The sequence below is a fragment of the Pelophylax lessonae genome, assembly GCF_965119305.1.
Source record: "Pelophylax lessonae genome assembly, chromosome: 11".
Classification (NCBI taxonomy): domain Eukaryota; kingdom Metazoa; phylum Chordata; class Amphibia; order Anura; family Ranidae; genus Pelophylax; species Pelophylax lessonae.
The window spans coordinates 224,874,016-224,895,279 of record NC_138778.1 but is presented as its reverse complement, the minus strand read 5'-3'; the positions used below and the strand labels follow the sequence as shown (position 1 = coordinate 224,895,279).

The following is a 21,264-nucleotide window of genomic DNA, read 5'->3' as shown; positions in this document are numbered from 1 at the left end:
TGCGACTGGCGTTTGCTTGCAGCTGTCATACATGCAGGGTGCAGATAACAGGCTTATCGGGAAAGCCAGCTCAGCAGCAGCTCCTTCTATGAATTGTACAGTGAGAGGAAGAGAGGGGTGGGATCCACTACGAAAAAACTTTCCAAAAGTGTGGAGCACCTCTGTCACTCCAGCCCAGGGTACCTTCCTCCCCCCCTCCTCCTTTCCTTACCCTTTCTGCTCAGCAGTCCCAACCCTCTACTACCCCCCCTGGATCTGGCATAGGGAATGGGAAAGAACTGCTAATTGAAAGGACATGCAGAACTTGTGGTTGTGTCAGAAAGCCTCTGCTATTAATCAGGGACTATCTGATCCTGCCTTCGCTTCATCAATGGTGCTGTGCAAGGAAAAAAAAGGGGGGGGGGTCTAGATGGACGGGGTTCTTTTTTATTTATTTTTTTTGTTTTTTTATTTTTTTTCCCTTGTTTACTAGGATTTTGCACAATGCTTTGTCCATGTTAATCACAAACAGATTTCTCGGGGAGAATAAACACCTCCTCCCCCAATCCCTTTAAAGGAATTCATTCTGAGCTGGTAAACCCATTCTTGGCTATGGGGGGGGGGGGGGGGGGGCTGGTGACACAAAGGCCGGGGACAAAGGACAAGGATCAGGGAGGTCACCACTTCCAAGTTTAATGCCGGTACCGACGCCGCGACGTGAGAACGCCGGACGCACACGCCTGCCTTTGTCAACCAGTGGGAAATGGTCTTTGTTAGGGGATGGTGGACAATTATATTAGGGGTTTCCCTGGCTGGAGATAGAGGGGGGGGGGAGGGGGGAATTCCCATCTCATTTCCAAGGGATTAAATCTGACAAATCTTTCACAGCAAAATATAAGACAATAAATTTATAATTTCATAAACAATTACATTTTATTTATAAGCAACAAGTAGAGATGTGTCCAGATTATCATCACAGAAGAACCGTATATACTCGAGTATAAGCCGACCCGAATATAAGCCGAGGCACCTAATTTTACCACAAAAAAGTGTGAAAACGTATTGACTCGAATATAAGCCTAGGGTGGGAAAAGCAGCAGCTACTGGACCAAACTGGACCACCACGAGACACAAAACAGGGGCTGCAGGCATGGTACAGGAGATGGTTCGGGCATGGTACAGGAGATGGTTCGGGCATGGTACAGGAGATGGCACAGGTCATGGTACAGGCATGGCACAGGTCATGGTACAGTCATGGCACAGGTCATGATACAGGCACGGCACAGGTCATGATACAGGAGATGGCACAGGTGATGGTATAGGCATGGCACAGGTTATGGTACAGGAGATGGCACAGGTCATGATACAGGCATGGCACAGGTCATGGTACAGTCATGGCACAGGTCATGATACAGGCATGGCACAGGTCATGGTACAGTCATGGCACAGGTCATGATACAGGCATGGCACAGGTGATGGTACAGGCATGGCACAGGTCATGGTACAGGCATGGCACAGGTCATGGTACAGGAGATGGTATAGGCATGGCACAGGTGATGGTATAGGCATGGCACAGGTCATGGTATAGGCATGGCACTGGTGATGGTTCAGGCATGGCACAGGTCATGGTACAGGAGATGGTACAGGCATGACACAGGTCATGGTACAGGAGATGGTACAGGCATGGCACAGGTGATGTATAGGCATGGCACAGTATGTACAGGCATGGCACAGGAGATGCAGTGCTGCGGGCATGGTATAGGAGAATGTCCTTTACCATGCCCGCAGCACTGTATGAGGAAATGCAGGGGCTGCGGAGGAGTCTCACTTACCTGTTGGTGAGGCGCCTTCGATTAAAAAATTGCGCTGCCCGGCACCAATACGTCACCGCGCATGCGCCGCCAATGCTTGGGAAAGCCCGTACACGTTCGGCTATTCCCGGGCATACGGCGCATGCGTGGTGACACGTCGCCGCCGGGCGGCGCCATTTTTAAAAAGACAGTGAGCCAGTGACTCGAGTATAAGCCAAGGGGGGCTTTTTCAGCATGAAAAAATATGCTGAAAAACTCGGCTTATACTCGAGTATATACGGTATCTCTCTTTATATAAAAATTAGAAGGATCCACTATAGAGCTGATTCACATAAGCCTGTTCCAGCTGAGGTGCGCTAAACACACACTATATTACCAAAAGTATTGGGACGCCTGCCTTTACACGCGTGAGATTTTTAATGGCATCCCGGTCTTAGTCCGTAGGGTTCAATATTGAGTTGGCCCACCCTTTGCAGCTATAACAGCTTCAACTCTTCTGGGAAGGCTGTCCACAAGTCTCCACTCTAATTTATCCCAAAGGTGTTCTATCAGGTTGGGGTCAGGACTCTGTGCAGGCCAGTGAAGTTCCTCCACCCCAAACTCGCTCATCCATGTCTTTATGGACCTTGCTTTGTGCACTGGCGCACAGTCATGTTGGAACAGGAAGGGGCCATCCCCAAGCTCTTCCCACAAAGTTGGGAGCATGAAATTGTCCAAAATGTCTTGGTATGCTGACGCCTTAAGAGTTCCCTTCACTGGAACTAAGGGGCTAAGCCCAACCCCTGAAAAACAACCCCACACCATAATCCCCCTTAACCAAATGATTTGGACCAGGGCACAGAGCAAGGTGCATAAAGACATGGATGAGCGAGTTTGGGGTGGAGGAACTTGACTGGCCTGCACAGAGTCCTGACCCCAACCCGATTGCACTAAGATAAGTGTTCTATCGGGTTGAGGTCAGGATTCTGTGACTCTGTGCAGGCCAGTCAAGTTCCTGCATCCCAAACACGCTCATCCATGTCTTTATGGACCTTGCTTTGTGCACTGGTGCGCAGTCATGTTGGAACAGGAAGGGGCCATCCCCAAACTCCTCCCACAAAGTTGGGAGCATGAAAAATCTAGTGAAAAATTGCTAAAAAAAGACCTGAGAAAAGAACAATCAGTGATTCAAGTGCGAAAAAGTGCAGAAAGCAGGTCAAATTATAAACCAGCAAACACGCTTCAAGTAGTGTAAATATTTTCCACCAGGCGCCTGATCACTTTTTTCTTTGGTGCAATTGTCATTTAAAATAGCACAGTGAAAAATAGCAAAAAATGGCCTGGTCATGAAGGGGGTAAAATCTTCTGGAGCTGAAGTGTTAGAGCACATATGTCAAACACAAGGCCCATAGGGTCGAATCTTGCCCTCCAGGCTTTGTCATGTGGCCCTCACACCCAGTTTTGCACCAGGAATGTGGGGGAACTCCATTCTGCCACCCCCAACTTTCACCCTCCGCTTCCACTCCCTGCAAGGCGAGGAAAGCAGCCTACAAAGGGAGGTACTAGAGCCAGGCAAGGTAGGAGAGAGATGCAAGGAAGCTTTGGGGAGGGGGTTGGGGTTGCACACTGTGCATAGTGCACCCCTAAACTCTGCACTCTGTACACAGCACACACCTGAACTTTGTACGTAATGCACTCCTGAGCTCTGCCCTCTGTACATAGAATAATCCTGAGTTCTGCATACTGTACATAACGCACTCCTGAACCCTGCATTCTATGCATAGCACACTCTTGAACCCTGCACTCTGTACACAGTGCACTCCTGAGCTCTGCGCTCTGTACATAGAATAATCCTGAGTTCTGCACCCTGTACATAACGCACTCCTGAACCCTGCATTCTATGCATAGCGCACTCTTGATCCCTGCACTCTGTACACAGTGCACTCCTGAGCTCTGCACTCTGTACATAAAATAATCCTGAGTTCTGCACCCTGTACATAACGCACTCCTGAACCCTGTATTCTATGCATAGCGCACTCTTAAACCCTGCACTCTGTACACAGTGCACTCCTGAGCTCTGCGCTCTGTACATAAGATAATCCTGAGTTCTGCACCCTGTACATAACGCACTCTTGAACCCTGCATTCTTTGCATAGCGCACTCTTGATCCCTGCACTCTGTACACAGTGCACTCCTGAGCTCTGCACTCTGTACATAAAATAATCCTGAGTTCTGCACCCTGTGCATAACGCACTCCTGAACCCTGCATTCTATGCACAGCGCACTCTTAAACCCTGCACTCTGTACACAGTGCACTCCTGAGCTCTGCGCTCTGTACATAAGATAATCCTGAGTTCTGCACCCTGCACATAACGCACTCCTGAACCCTGCATTCTATGCATAGCGCACTCTTGAAGCCTGCACTCTGTACACAGTGCACTCCTGAGCTCTGCACTCTGTACATAAAATAATCCTGAGTTCTGCATACTGTACATAACGCACTCCTGAACCCTGCATTCTATGCATAGCGCACTCTTGAACCCTGCACTCTGTACACAGTGCACTCCTGAGCTCTGCACCCTGTACATAAAATAATCCTGACTTCTGCACCCTGTGCATAAGGCACTCCTGAACCCTGCATTCTATGCACAGTGCACTCTTAAGCCCTGCACTCTGTACACAGTGCACTCCTGAGCTCTGCACCCTTTACATAACGCACTCCTGAAACCTGCATTCTATGCATAGTGCACTCTTGAACCCTGCACTCTGTACACACTGCACTCCTGAGCTCTGCACTCTGTACATAAAATAATCCTGAGCTCTGCACCATGTACGTAACGTACTCTTGAACCCAACTTTTTTTTTACATATCGCACCCAGATACAACTGCCCCTTTTAGGGCAACCATACTGCTAATGCGGCCCGCGATTAAATGGATTTTGACACCCCTGTGTTAGAGGAAAGAGTTTTTCTTATCAAGGAGCCAGTAAGATTCCACGAATCGCTTCTTCAGACCAGGTTAATGTTAGCTAAGTATCCATCAGATTGCTATGAGTTGCACTGACGCTTCCCTTGTTTTTGTATATCGGCGGGAGAAGAAAAGAAGGTCCCGGTTTACCTTGCCTCGTCTACGATGGTTTAACAATCTTCTTCTTATTCTTACTGAACAGCGAGACATGTCTGAAAAAAAAACCACAAAAAAAGATCTGAGAAAACAATTTTGCTGATAAGTTTTCAGAAGCATTGCACAGCTGGCACCAGAGGCTACTGTATATTTTAAATGTCAGGTGGCCCAAGTTGTCTCCCTACCAGCGCTGGGACAGGGTCCCTACAGCACCCAAGGTGAGAAGTGCTCCTTTCCCATGACCTGTGAACAACTGCAGCAGTAAGGATTGCAGTTCCTGTTCGTTTTGCAACCCTTCCTGCTGAAGCACCCAAGGTGCCCGACCTTTCTGCCCACCCCTTGGCACAGCCCAGCACCCTATTATTAAGCCCACCACTCTCTTTTTAATGATGTTACCGTAGCTGCACAACATAGAGCAGCCATACATGAAGCAGGAGGTGCCATTCCTACATCCTGATGATAGCAATAGCACCTTTGGCATCCGTCCAGTGATATCTGGTTGCTCATTAACACTCAAGCCTTTATTACTAACCAACATGGGGGGTTTATTAGCAGCTCAATTGTACGACTAAATTTGATAGCAATGAATCGCCAATGGTATGGAACAATCACTACCAGAATCACCTTCTATGATTGGTCAGCAGGGCTGCTTTCAGAAATCACAGGGCCCCGTACAGCCAGATAGGTGGCTCTGGTGGGCACTGATAAGGCGGCACTGATAGGTGGCACTGATGGGTGGCACCGATGGACACTGATGGGTGGCACTAAAGGGCACTGGTAGGTGCCGCTGAAGAGCACTAATAGGCGGCACTCATGGGCACTGATAGACACTAACAGGTGGCACTGATGGGCAATGATAGGCACTGGTAGGGGACACTTATGATGGGGCACTGATTGGCACTGATAGGTGGCACTGGTGAGCACTGATAGGTGGCACTGGCGGGCATTGGTAGGTGGAGCTGGTGGGCACTGGTAGGTGGTGCTGGTGGGTGACACTGGTGGGCACTGGTAGGTGGCACTGGGGGCACGAATTCCTTTCCTCTTCGGGACCGATGTCCCTCTGACAGCAGCCAGTGTAAGGAGAAAACAAACAGCTGATCACCGGCTGACATTGGCTGACAGCTGATCACGTGGTAAGGGGGCGGGACCGCCCCCTTAATCCGATCTGTGATCAGGCGAGACTCATGGACTCGCCGATCACAGAGCGAGCCGGGCGCGCTCCGCAGGGAGCGAGCAGGATGTTCGTGCACGGGAGGATGTCAATGTGCAATTAAGGTCCGCACTGTAGCCATCATTCAGCTATAGCACAGACGGCATCTAGTTAATTATATATTTTTTTACAATTTGTTGTTTTTTTACAGAACAGGGAAGCCTGCAGCTCTGCGGGGGGGGGGGGGGGGGTACACAGTGAAAAGGGGGCACAAAGGGGGGAATCAGAAGCAGGCAGAACGGAGGGGGATCGGTGTCGAAGAAGCAATTACAGGAATGATGCCCTGTGTCTGTGTCTCTCCCTGCAGCAGCTGAAAGCTGGCAGGAGGGGGAGAAAATGCTTTTCAGCTGCTGCAGAGAGCCACACAGGGCTTCATTCTGTAATTTCTCCTCCGCCCGACCGCACCAATTCCCTGTGCTGTTGGGGCCCCCCTGTGTGCCCGGGCCCCCTACAGGAGGACTGGTTGTTTTCCCCCACCCCCCCTGCTATCAGCGGCCCTGTTGGTCATTGTGCCAGTTAGCAACTAACTGGGGAATAGGAAAGGATTTGCACTGCCCGTTTGGTAATCGATTACGAATATATTGTATTTGATAGCAAGTTTGAGATAGTTCAAACCTGCATTGTAATTCAGGTCATTGGCCTGGATAACACAGCACTGGATATGGGAGAGGCGTAGCAAATGGAATAGGGCCCAGTGATGGCGAACCTTGGCAGCCCAGATGTTTTGGAACTACATTTCCCATGATGCACAACTACACTGCAGAGTGCATGAGCATCATGGGTAATGTAGTTCCAAAACATCTGGGCTGCCAAGGTCCGCCATCACTAGAGTAGGCCATGCTGGAAACAAAAGGGATTTTGTTTGTTCTGTTCCATTTGGCTCTATATACCCCACCTGGCATGGCTTCTATGGGCACATGGTGGACATAGGATTGCCACAATGTAACATCTGAATGGATCATTTCTCCCCTCTGGGCACAGGTGTAATCTGGCACGTTATTTAGGACTCACAGATGAACCAGTCAGTGCAATTTGTCTATTTTACAAAATTATCACACATGTGCTGTTACTTGGCAGTCCGGGAAGCATGTCATGTTAGCAGCCTCATGACACTGTCTTCAGCCCAACATTCAATATCAAAATAATGAAATAATAAAGTTAAAAAAAAATATCAGGAGAAATAGGAAACAGAAAAGTAGGGCAGAATTGTACAAACAATACAAAATAATAATAACAATAATAATATTAATAATGTGCAGTTATAAGCCCAATTATAACTTGTTCAAATAAAAAAATGAGTTAAAGAGCTCCCCCTAGAGGAGGAATGGAGAGCTGCGACTGTCATTTCTTTCTTATGTCTCCTGCAGAAATTCTTCTAAGAATGAAATAACGGCCAGCTGGCTGCTGACACAGAAACATGAAATTACTATGAAAGTATGTATGAAAGGTGATCTATATTTCATATTCGCCTCCTCTGTGTAAAATCCATCATATCCCTAAATCACTGTGTGTCCAGCTTCTATCCATTCATCTCATTCCTGCCCCCACCTACCTGTACTCCTCCAACCTGACCCCAACACCTATCTGTACACCCCCAACCTGACCTATCTGTCCCCACACCTATCTGTACACCCAAACCTGACCCCACATCTATCTGTACTGTCCTCACACCCCCAACCTGACCTTCTCGTCCCCACACCCCCAACGTGACCTGTCTGTCCCCACACCTATCTGTACACCCCCAACCTGACCTACCTGTACCCACACCTATCTGTACACCCCCAACCTGACCTACCTGTACCCACACCTATCTGTACACCCCCAACCTGACCTACCTGTACCCACACCTATCTGTACACCCCCAACCTGACCTACCTGTACCCACACCTATCTGTACACCCCAAACCTGACCTACCTGTACCCACACCTATCTGTACACCCCCAACCTGACCTACCTGTACCCACACCTATCTGTACACCCCCAACCTGACCTACCTGTACCCACACCTATCTGTACACCCCCAACCTGACCTACCTGTACCCACACCTATCTGTACACCCCAAATCTGATTTACCTGTACCCACACCTATCTGTACACCCCCAACCTGACCTACCTGTACCCACACCTATCTGTACACCCCCAGTCTGTCTTACCTGTATACCAACCTACCTATATACCCCCAGTCTGTCCTACCTGTACCCCCAACTATCTATAAACCTCCAGTCTGTCCTACCTGTACCAACACCTATCTGTACACCCCCAGTCTGTCCTACCTGTGCTCCCACCTATCTGTACACCCCCAGTCTGTCCTACCTGTACTCCCACCTACCTGTACACCCCCAGACTGTCCTACCTGTGCTCCCACCTATCTGTACACCCCCAGACTGTCCTACGTGCATTCCCACCTATATATACACCCCCAGTCTGTCCTACCTGTACCCCCACCTAATCATACATCCCAAGTCTGTCCTACCTGTGCTCCCACCTAACTATACACCCCTATGTCTGTCCTAGCTGTGATCCCACCTATATGTACACTCCTATGTCTGTCCTACCTGTGCTCCCACCTATATGTACACCCCCATGTCTGTCCTACCTGTTTACCAACCTATCTTTATGCCCCCATGTCTGTCCTACCTGTGCTCCCACCTATCTGTACACCCCCAGTCTGTCCTACGTGTTCTCCCAACTATCTATACACCCCCATGTCTATCCTACCTCTACCCCCCTAAACTGTCCTATCTGTATCCCCGACTCACCTGCCTTTATTTCATTACATATATTACTAATTCTTCCTAACTATTCCCTACCGACCACCTGTGCCCCTGGCAACATCTTGAACATACTCAGATTCCACACCCCTGTTACCCCAAAATCTCTTCCCTACATTACAACCTTTTATCTCATCCTGACAGCCACCCCAATAAACCCCACCTTATGTCAGTGTCACTCCAAGATCCTCCCAGTGCACCCCTAGGCGTGACCACTGTACTCCTAAATCACTACCGGCATCCTCCTTCTCAGTCTCCCTAAAATCAGTCCACTGTATCCACCATTTACCCCAATATCATATACTTCCTTAAAGCACCGAATGCTGCACCCACATATTCTATGATATCCTATAGCCCAGAGCGAGCGGTCCTATTAAATGGTGATAATAAAGCAGTCACTATGGGTGAATCATATTTCCTTTAAATTGTGTGTCTGTGCAAAACACCATTTACAGAGTCTGAAATAATAAACGCCTGACAGTTCAATAGTACATTTATTTATCTGCATGTTACACTGCAAGACATACTGACCTTAGTGGAGGCAGGGGGGTGCTCACTCCACTGTTCCCCTCTCCTATCATCAGACATGTCACTGTACCCCCCTCACCTGGTCACCCCATCCATAGGAATAACCTGCCAGGATTTCAGAGATCCTTCACCCACCTTCGCCATACAGTCCCTGTGTGCTCTCCATCTACATACAGTCCCTGTGTGCTCTCCATCTACATACAGTCCCCGTGTGCTCTCCGTCTACATACAGTCCCTGTGTGCTCTCCATCTACATACAGTCCTTGTGTGCTCTCCATCTACATACAGTCCCTGTGTGCTCTCCATCTACATACAGTCCCTGTGTGCTCTCCATCTACATACAGTCCCCGTGTGCTCTCCATCTACATACAGTCCTTGTGTGCTCTCCATCTACATACAGTCCCCGTGTGCTCTCCATCTACATACAGTCCCCGTGTGCTCTCCATCTACATACAGTCCCCGTGTGCTCTCCATCTACATACAGTCCCCGTGTGCTCTCCATCTACATACAGTCCCTGTGTGCTCTCCATCTACATACAGTCCCTGCGTGCTCTCCATCTACATACAGTCCCTGTGTGCTCTCCATCTACATACAGTCCCTGTGTGCTCTCCATCTACATACAGTCCCCGTGTGCTCTCCATCTACATACAGTCCCCGTGTGCTCTCCATCTACATACAGTCCCCGTGTGCTCTCCATCTACATACAGTCCCCGTGTGCTCTCCATCTACATACAGTCCCCGTGTGCTCTCCATCTACATACAGTCCCTGTGTGCTCTCCATCTACATACAGTCCCTGTGTGCTCTCCATCTACATACAGTCCCTGTGTGCTCTCCATCTACATACAGTCCCCGTGTGCTCTCCATCTACATACAGTCCCCGTGTGCTCTCCATCTACATACAGTCCCTGTGTGCTCTCCATCTACATACAGTCCCTGTGTGCTCTCCATTTACATACAGTCCCCGTGTGCTCTCCATCTACATACAGTCCCTGTGTGCTCTCCATCTACATACAGTCCCCGTGTGCTCTCCATCTACATACAGTCCCTGTGTGCTCTCCATCTACATACAGTCCCTGTGTGCTCTCCATCTACATACAGTCCCTGTGTGCTCTCCATCTACATACAGTCCCTGTGTGCTCTCCATCTACATACAGTCCCTGTGTGCTCTCCATCTACATACAGTCCCCGTGTGCTCTCCGTCTACATACAGTCCCTGTGTGCTCTCCATCTACATACAGTCCTTGTGTGCTCTCCATCTACATACAGTCCCTGTGTGCTCTCCATCTACATACAGTCCCTGTGTGCTCTCCATCTACATACAGTCCCTGTGTGCTCTCCATCTACATACAGTCCCCGTGTGCTCTCCATCTACATACAGTCCTTGTGTGCTCTCCATCTACATACAGTCCCCGTGTGCTCTCCATCTACATACAGTCCCCGTGTGCTCTCCATCTACATACAGTCCCCGTGTGCTCTCCATCTACATACAGTCCCCGTGTGCTCTCCATCTACATACAGTCCCTGTGTGCTCTCCATCTACATACAGTCCCTGCGTGCTCTCCATCTACATACAGTCCCTGTGTGCTCTCCATCTACATACAGTCCCTGTGTGCTCTCCATCTACATACAGTCCCTGTGTGCTCTCCATCTACATACAGTCCCCGTGTGCTCTCCATCTACATACAGTCCCCGTGTGCTCTCCATCTACATACAGTCCCCGTGTGCTCTCCATCTACATACAGTCCCCGTGTGCTCTCCATCTACATACAGTCCCCGTGTGCTCTCCATCTACATACAGTCCCTGTGTGCTCTCCATCTACATACAGTCCCTGTGTGCTCTCCATCTACATACAGTCCCTGTGTGCTCTCCATCTACATACAGTCCCCGTGTGCTCTCCATCTACATACAGTCCCCGTGTGCTCTCCATCTACATACAGTCCCTGTGTGCTCTCCATCTACATACAGTCCCTGTGTGCTCTCCATTTACATACAGTCCCCGTGTGCTCTCCATCTACATACAGTCCCTGTGTGCTCTCCATCTACATACAGTCCCCGTGTGCTCTCCATCTACATACAGTCCCCGTGTGCTCTCCATTTACATACAGTCCCCGTGTGCTCTCCATCTACATACAGTCCCTGTGTGCTCTCCATCTACATACAGTCCCCGTGTGCTCTCCATCTACATACAGTCCCTGTGTGCTCTCCATCTACATACAGTCCCTGTGTGCTCTCCATCTACATACAGTCCCCGTGTGCTCTCCGTCTACATACAGTCCCTGTGTGCTCTCCATCTACATACAGTCCTTGTGTGCTCTCCATCTACATACAGTCCCTGTGTGCTCTCCATCTACATACAGTCCCTGTGTGCTCTCCATCTACATACAGTCCCTGTGTGCTCTCCATCTACATACAGTCCCTGTGTGCTCTCCATCTACATACAGTCCCTGTGTGCTCTCCATCTACATACAGTCCCCGTGTGCTCTCCGTCTACATACAGTCCCTGTGTGCTCTCCATCTACATACAGTCCTTGTGTGCTCTCCATCTACATACAGTCCCTGTGTGCTCTCCATCTACATACAGTCCCTGTGTGCTCTCCATCTACATACAGTCCCTGTGTGCTCTCCATTTACATACAGTCCCCGTGTGCTCTCCATCTACATACAGTCCCTGTGTGCTCTCCATCTACATACAGTCCCCGTGTGCTCTCCATCTACATACAGTCCCTGTGTGCTCTCCATCTACATACAGTCCCTGTGTGCTCTCCATCTACATACAGTCCCTGTGTGCTCTCCATCTACATACAGTCCCTGTGTGCTCTCCATCTACATACAGTCCCCGTGTGCTCTCCGTCTACATACAGTCCCTGTGTGCTCTCCATCTACATACAGTCCTTGTGTGCTCTCCATCTACATACAGTCCTTGTGTGCTCTCCATCTACATACAGTCCCCGTGTGCTCTCCATCTACATACAGTCCCCGTGTGCTCTCCATCTACATACAGTCCTTGTGTGCTCTCCATCTACATACAGTCCCTGTGTGCTCTCCATCTACATACAGTCCTTGTGTGCTCTCCATCTACATACAGTCCCCGTGTGCTCTCCATCTACATACAGTCCCCGTGTGCTCTCCATCTACATACAGTCCCCGTGTGCTCTCCATCTACATACAGTCCTTGTGTGCTCTCCACCTTCCTGCTGCCATAGGTGCTCTCAGGTGTACCTGTGGCAGGTGGAGGGTGGCGGCCATTTTCTTGTGGTACAAAGAATTCACAGTGTAAACCAATGATGGCGAACCTTGGCACCCCAGATGTTTTGGAACTACATTTCCCATGATGCTCATCACTGGTGTAAACTTATGTCAGTCATTTTGTTGTAAACCAAAGCAGGAGCACACAGACTACCTATGCCATACTAAGTGCATTACTGGATAGGCATAAGTGTGCCCAGCCTCTTGCATTAGGGTGTGCACCTCAAAGCTCAAACACATACAGTATATGTGTGTGCATGTGTACTTATACTGGCGGTGTCAGTAGAGCAGTGGACGGTGTCAGTACTTTTTTATTATTTTTTACTATTTTATGTTGGCGGGCTTTGTTTAAATATCAGGGGGAATCTGCGCCACACAGGGTGATTAGGGTGTGCCCAGGCACATCAGGCACACCCTGTGCACACGCCTATGATTGTGGGTAATAACACTAAGGGGGGTGTTTTCTTCTTAAAGAGATGAGGTTGCCATCTGATCCCTTTAAACCAGGGCACACATTAATTGCACAGGTTCTGTGGCTGATTAAGGTGGTAATTAACCACTTTACCACTAGAGCATTTTGCTGTCTTACGTCTGGGCCACTTTTTGCGATTCGGCACTGTGCGACTTTAACTGACAATTGCGCGTTCGTGCGACGCCATACCCAAACGAAATTTACGTCCTTTTTTTCCCACAAACAGAGCTTTCTTTTGGTGGTATTTGATCACCTGTGCGATTTTTACTTTTTGCGCTATAAACAAAAAAAGAGCGTTTGTTTTGAAAAAATAATATTTTTAACATTTTTTTATATGAAATTCCCCCCAAAAAAGATGTAAAAATCGAATTTTTTTAAAATTTTTGGCCAATTTGTTTTCTGCTACCTATGTTTGGTAAAAAAAAATCGCAATAAGCGTATTTTGATTGGTTTGCGCAAAAGTTATTGCGTTTACTAACAAAGGGAAAGATTTATGTCATTTTTGGTGTTTTTCTTTTTAACGAGTAATGGCGGCGATCTGCGATTTTTTTTGCGGGACTGCGACATTGCGGCGGACAGATCGGACCCTTGACTGACATTTTTGGGGGTACCAGTGACATTACTGCAGTAATCAGTGCTATAAATATGCACTGTTACTGTAAAAATGACACTGGCAGGGAAGGGGTTAATTTTATTGGAGAGGGAGGGGTTAATGTATGCCTGGTGCTTACTGACGTGTGGGGGGGGAGGTGACTGTGTGAGACAAGGACAGATCGGATGTCCTGCTATGCTGAACAGTGCGATCTGTCACTCCCTGTCACTGAGGAGATCCGCCCGCTCTGTTTACACAGGCGGGCGGATCTCCAGACTGGATTCCCAGACGATCGCCGCTGCTCCTCCCCTGGCCCGACTCCCGCTGTGACTGAAAACAGCGGGAGCGCGCCTCCGGCGGCGCGCGAGCGCCGCCTACAGGGGGAGGAGTCTGGCGACGTAGGTCTACGTCGTCAGACCTACAAGAGCCACTTTGTCGCAGTAGTACTACGGTACTCAGCGGTAAAGTGGTTAAACTCACTTGGTGCCTTATGTGCATTATACCAGCCTCAGAACCTGTGTAATTAATATGTGTCCTGGAATAAAGGGATGAGGTGGCAACCCTAGCTCGGGCTTGCGCACAGGGTGTCTAATCACCCTGTGTGGGTGGGAACGGAAGTGGGAGCAGGTACCTGTCAAAATCGGATACCTGATACCCCCCCCGCTCCTCAAAAGTGCCAATTGTGCAAGAGGAACGAGTCCTTAAAGTGGAACTTCTCCCTTTTGGGTGGAGTTCCACTTTAAGTTTGGTTCGCCTTCTCTTTACGTTATGTGTTTGATCCAGGAAAGCCGTTGGTCATCCACCACCATCAGTCCATCACCTCCTCCCAGTGAAGGTGGGAAAGCCTCCGGCACTGAAGAGGTTAAAGCACGGCCCCCATAACGTTGGGGTTAATAATAAAGTGTATTTACAAGTTGTGTATATAATAGAATGGTATGCGGCCCGGGTGACATTCTAGGCAAATTCCTGGCGGAAAAATATTTTCTGCGCTCATCAAAGTTGTGTTTATGCAGATGGAAAGCAAGCATGAATGTCCGCAGCTGGAATTAAAGGACCCCTGTGAGCCGTACTGCATGCATCTGACATGTCGGGGGTCAGCGGTGTCTGAGATCATCGATCCCCGATACTAAAGGACAGCTACTGAGACATCCGGGCAAATAACAATCTACCCACTTGTGTCCGTCTTCTGAGAATGAAAGCTACAATTTACCTTTGGATTGCTACATTGTTACTGTTTATAACCACTTGATCTTCAGAAGATTCCCCCCCCCCCTCCCCCTTAATGACCAGGCCATTTTTTGCGATACAGAACTGCGTTACTTTAACCACTTCTGGACCAGAAGGATTTGCCCCCTTAATGACCAGGCCATTTTTTGAGATTCGGCACTGCGTTACTTTAACGGAAAATTGCGCGGTCGTGCGACGCTGTACCCAAATAAAGTAGATGTCCTTTTTTTCCCCACAAATAGAGATTTATTTTGGTGGTATTTGATCACCTCTGCAATTTTTTTTTTTTTTTTTGGCTATAAACAAAAAGTTAGCGACAATTTTGAAAAAAAAAAAAACAATATTTTTTCACATTCTGCTATATAACATTCCCATAAAAAAAAATTTAAAAATCAAAATGTTTTGATTTGGGCTGTATGAGAGACACGTTCTCAGCTCAGAGTCCTGCTGAAGAGGTACTGATAAGGAGGCAATGATCAGCAGCACTGATGGGCAGCCCTAATAGGCTGCACTAATGGGCAATGATAGGCAGCATTGATGAGCACTGATAGGCGGCACTAATAGGCTGCACTAATGGGCATTGATAGGCAGCACTGATGAGCACTGATAGGCTGCACTAATGGGCACTAATAGGTGACATTGATGAGCACTGATAGGTGTTACTAATAATGCAGCACTGATAGGCGGCACCAATTGGCAGCATTGATGAGCACTGATATGCTGCACTAATGGGCACTGATAGGTATTGATGAGCAGTGATAGGTGGCACTAATAGGCAGCATTGATAAGCACTGATAGGCAGCACTGATAGGCTGCACTAATGGGCACTGATAGGCGGCATTGATGAGCACTGATAGGCAGTAATGATAGATGGCACTGATAGGTGGCATTGATGAGCACTGATAGGTAGCACTGGAGGGCACTGATAGGTGGCACTAATAGGCAGCACTGATGGGCACTAATAGGTGGCATTGATGGACACTGATAGGTGGTACTAATAGGCAGCACTGATGAGCACTGATAGGCTGCACTAATGGGCACTGATAGGCAACATTGATGAGCACTGATAGGTGGCACTAATAGGCAGAACTGATAGGCGGCATTGATGAGCATTGATAGGTGGCACTGATAGGCAGCAATGATAGACGGCACTGATAAGCGCCATTGATGAGCACTGGAAGGTAGCACTGAAGGGCACTGATAGGTGGCACTGACAGATGGCACTGATAGGGGGCACTGGTGAGCACTGATAGATGGTACTGATAGGAAGCACTGATGGGAACTGATAGGTGGCATTGATGGGCACTGATAGATGGCATTGGTAGGATGCACTGATGGGAACTGATAAGTAGCACTGATAGGCACTGAAATGTGGCATTAATAAACACTGATAGGCGGCACTGATGGAAACTGATAGGCAACATTGATAGGCACTGATAGGCAGTATTGATGAGCACTGATAGGCTTCACTGATGGGGCTGAAATGATCATTAGGGCAATGATGATCAGCGCCCTGATTATCAGTGTAAACAACGTACAGACTGACACAGCGTGGGAGGAGAGGACTGCTGATAACCGGCAAGTCCATTTACATGTGATCGGCTGATCACATGGTAAAGGGGCGCTGTGATTGGCCCTTTACGATGATCTGTGATCACCTGTGGGGGGAACGTGGAAGGCAGGGTTCTAGGATGTCCATGGACGCCCTCCCAGAACTGGATGCTTGGGGGCTCGGATGGAGGGGGGGGTCAGGGGGGCCCTTCATGGTTTCTTGCAGCGGGGGCCCTGAAGGTTCTAGTTACGTCTTTATGTGACCATGGTTTGTACAAACTGTCATGTCTGTTGCTGTAAGATGGACTCAGTAGAAGACATTCTGATGTTTTATTAGCAGAGGGACGCAGTAATGATTGTGTTCCCCTCGTCTTGCAGCGCGGGGCCCCTGCTCATCCATCTCTGTGCATTCTTCAGCACTGACTTGCTCCCTGTTTGCATGCTGCAAGTTGTATTCCATAACTCCCCTGTGACTGCAGGATCAGATAGTAGTGCTGCCACCCGTCACGCCTGGCAGATTTATCAGACGGATTACTGCCAAGACATGCTGTGCACCGCACCCGGGGGACCGCTGTCATCCTTGTCTCTGTAAGTTACGAAACCTAAAGAAAAACTCCAGTTTTGTTAATAAAATCAAACCCCTTACAAGGTACTTAATGCAAACTTCATTGCATATTCTTACTTGCTTCTGTTCTGTAAACACCAAGATAGGCCATGTCAGTACACATACTGATAGTGAGATTAACCACTTTAAGACCGGAAGGATTTTGCCCCCTTAATGACCAAGCCCTATTTTGTGATTCGGCACTGCGTTACTTTAACAGACAATTGCGCGGTCGTGCGACGCTGTACCCAATTAAAATTGACGTCCTTTTTTTCCCACAAATAGATCTTTCTTTTGGTGGTATTTGATCACCTGTGCGATTTTTATTTTTTGCACTATAAACAAAAAAAGAGCGACAATTTTGAAAAAAAAAAGCAATATTTTTCACATCCTGCTATATAACATTCCTCAAAAAAATTTAAAAAAATCAAAATTTTTTAACATTTTAGGCCAATTTGTATTCTGCTACATATTTTTGGTAAAAAAAAAAAAATTGCAATAAGCGTATTTTGATTGGTTTGCCCAAAAGTTATCGCATCTACTAACTACGGGAATGATTTCTGTTATTTTTATTGTTTATTTTTTTTTTTACTAGTAATGGCGGCAATCAGAGATTTTTTTGCGGGACTGCGACATTGCGGCGGACAGATCGGACCCCTAACTGACATTTTTTACACTTTTGGGCAGACCAGTGACATTACTACAGTAATCAGGGCTAAAAAATTTGCACTGTTACTGTAATAATGACACTGGCAGGGAAGGGGTTAACACTGTGGGTGATCACGGGGTTAAATGTGAGCCTAAGGGAGTGATTCTAACTGTGGGGGGGGAGTGGCTTGTGAAATGACCATAGAGACCTGTGTTCCTATATAGAAGGATCACAGGAGCTCTGTGATCATTCCAGAGAGAAGAACGGTCAGATGTGTTTACAACAGCCGACCGCCCTTCTCTCTCTCAGCGGGGAGCGATCGCAGGTGGCCGGCGGCAATCGGATCCGCCTGACACACGCATCGACTTCCCCACTGACGATCGGGGGCGGGAGCACGCCGGGGGCAGAGCACGCTCGCCCCCTAGCTCCTCCCAGGCAAATGACGTACCCATACGTGCTTTTGCCCGGGAGAGCCACTCTGCCGCCGTATATATATATAGTATGCGGTCGGCAAGTGGTTAAGCCCATGTTCACACTGAATGTGGCTTTGAAATTGCGCGAGTTCACTTGAAATCGCACAATTTCAAAGCCGAATGTCAGTGCGACTTCAGGTGCGACTTGGCCGACATTTGTGCAATTTCTTGCACAAATATTGATGCAAGTCACACTTGAAATGGTAAAAAATAGTGCAGGAACCTTTTTTTTTTTTAAATCGGTGCGACACCGAAAAGTCGGCGTCACATCGTTTTAAACATTGCTGACAATAGGGTGCAACTTGTCATGCGATTTGGATCTGTCTAAAGGAGATCTGTGGTCACAGCATACACTATTATTTAATAATATCAGTATTGTACTTACAATCAGGGCTTTTTTTCCGCAGGAACTTGGGGGAACGCAGACCCGGCACCTCCTGCACTGAATGTATGTAATGGCAAGGGGTGCTGGGTTTGCTACAGTGTCTATTAATGATGGCTGCTAGGGGATCTATTGTTGCTGGATGGGGGGGAATATTTTGCACGGGGGGGGGGGCTTATTGTTGCTGGGGAGGTCTACTGTTGCTGCTGGGGGGTCTATTGTCCCTGAAAGGGGTCTATTTTTATAGGAGGTCTGTTGTTGCTTTTGGAAGATCTATTGTTGCTGGGGTTGGTCTTATGTTGCTGTGGGGGGAGGGATCTGTTGTTTCTGGGAGGAATCTACTGTTGAGGGAGCAGCTTATTGTATCTGACTGCTGGAGGGTCTATTGATGCTGTCTGCGGGGAGACCTGTTGTTGCTGCTCGGGGTTCATTGCTGCTGGGGGTATTTTGTTGTGGGTGGTCCTTTGTTGCTATTGGGATCTACTGTTGTTGTTGGCTACAGGGGATCAATTTTACTGCTTTTCTTGTTATCATTAAAAACGAATACTTAGTACCACAAAATGATATAAGGTTCTGTATTCTCTAAAAGGGGCAGTACTGGGAGGTGGGTAGGGGGTGGAACCAAGGAAAGTGCTGGGAGGTAGGTAGGGGCAGGAACAAGGGGTAACTCCAAAAAAAAAGGGAGTTCCTGCACCTATTCTCTGAGAAAAAATCCCTGGTTACAATACAAACTATATTTATATTTGACAATCCAATATAAGCTTACTTGAAATTCTGCTGCCTGTTTGCTGGCCATCTATTTCCACAACTTCCTGGATTCCCTGCATGCTTTGCAGCTTCTCTTCAATTTCTAAGGACTAAATGTCCCATGGTACCGTGCTGCCTGTAAGCTGTGATTTCCTGTACTGACTCCGCCTCCTGAAACTCTGCCTCTCAGCCCCTCTGTAGGTGAGAAGGCAGGCTCTGTGAAATGTGTGACACAGCAACTGCTACTCACGGGGCATAGTGACTACTTATCACAGAATGTGGGAGGAGCTTCACAAAGTAACTTTACAAACTTCAAGATAAGAATAATACCATATTTCCCCGAAAATAAGACCTAGAGTGATTTTCCAAGATGGCTGCAAAATAAGCCCTACCCCAAAAATAAGCCCTAGTTAAAAATGTTATAAAATAATGTAATCGGCTCTGTAAAAGGATTATATAATGTAGGGATGCACTGAAATGAAAATTCTGGGCAGAAACAGAAACCGAAAATTCAGGATGCCCTTGGCCGAAAACCGAAACTGAAAATGACTTTTTTCCCCCAAATTACATCAAAGCACATAATATGTTGTCACTCACTGCTCCCTACAGATAGCAGGTTGACTCCTGTGCTTCCTATCTGCAGCGGCCATACAGTAGAAGGTAGAGGGAGGAGGTGGGTGGAGCCAGAGAGTCAGTAATAGGCGTGGAGGAGGATGAGGAAGATCCTCCTCCGCTCTGCATGCTGGGTCCTCTTCTCGGCCTCGCTTTCCTCTCAGGACCGTGACCTCACTGTTTGCTAGACGCCAGGCGGCTGGCGATTCTAGCATCCAGTCTAGCACAGGGCGGGCGAGGAGGTACAAACAGCGGGTCTCGGGAGCCCGGCCGCTGCCGGTCACGCACCATATAAGTTAAAGTGAAAGCTGCTGCTGCGGCGGCCATTGATTTTCAGGATATATGACCCGTTTTCGGACGAAATGGGATAGGCCCATTTTCGGCCGAAAATTTAGGTTGCTGAAATTTCGGTACACCACTAATATAATGTACAGTGTGTATCTTTGTGTCACATTATTGTAGAAAATACCTTATTTAAGGCGCTCACGTAACCCACCAGAGCTCTCCTCCCAGGTGACATCAGCGGGGATCTCAGCCCCTCCCTCTGTACTCAGAGCAGGAAAGGAGAGCTCCGGTGGGTCACGTGAGCGCCCAGCGGTGCTGTAAATAAGGTATTTTATACAATAACGTGACACAAAGTTACACACTGTACATTATATAATCCTTTTACAGAGCGGATTACATGATTTTTACAACAAATTTAAGGCCCCTTCCACACTTGTGCGACTTGTCCTGCGACTTGGGACTGCAAAGCTGATTGATAAGTCGTACCCCATGATTTGCAATGAGTACCGTTCATATCTGCGCAACTTCATGTCGCAGTCTGCACTACTTTGGTCCGACTTCGATGCGACTTGAGGTCCGTAGACCTCAAGATTACACAGGCATTGCTTCAAGTCTTGTCGAAGTCGCACAGCGAAGTCGCGTCACAGTCGCGCAACTTTCAAGTCGTACAGGCAGGGCCATCTTAATAGCATCATGGGCCCCTGGAAATGCACTTGGGAGGCACTACCAGGGAGATGGCGCTTGTAATCAGACATAAAAAAAAATAAGCCTTGATGCATTTCGTGCAAAGAACTTGATTGTAAGAAAATTACAATCAAGAGAGACAAACAAGAAAATTATTATTTTTTTAATTTTGCTGAAAAACAACACACTACTTGTACAAAAAGCAAAAATATAAACACTGATCCCAAACAGTGGGGAAACACTATATACATAAAGTAACAAAGCTGTCCTCTGCATACAATCTACCTGCTATAATGGTGCTCAGAACAGCTGTAACAAGTAAACACACACGGC

The 21,264-nt window shown here is 47.9% G+C and overlaps 2 protein-coding genes across 2 annotated transcripts in view; one reads left to right on the top strand and one right to left on the bottom strand.

Annotated features, from left to right (window-relative positions):
* RIPOR3 (RIPOR family member 3) overlaps window positions 1-112 on the bottom strand; it is a 265,471-nt gene extending 265,359 nt beyond the window's left edge. The window contains exon 1 of the mRNA XM_082272182.1: window positions 1-112. This exon is cut by the window's left edge and continues 52 nt beyond it. The gene's annotated coding sequence lies outside the window, so the exon portion shown is untranslated.
* BCAS4 (breast carcinoma amplified sequence 4) overlaps window positions 1-21,264 on the top strand; it is a 1,047,728-nt gene that overhangs the window by 566,151 nt on the left and 460,313 nt on the right. The gene's annotated exons all lie outside the window — the stretch shown is intronic.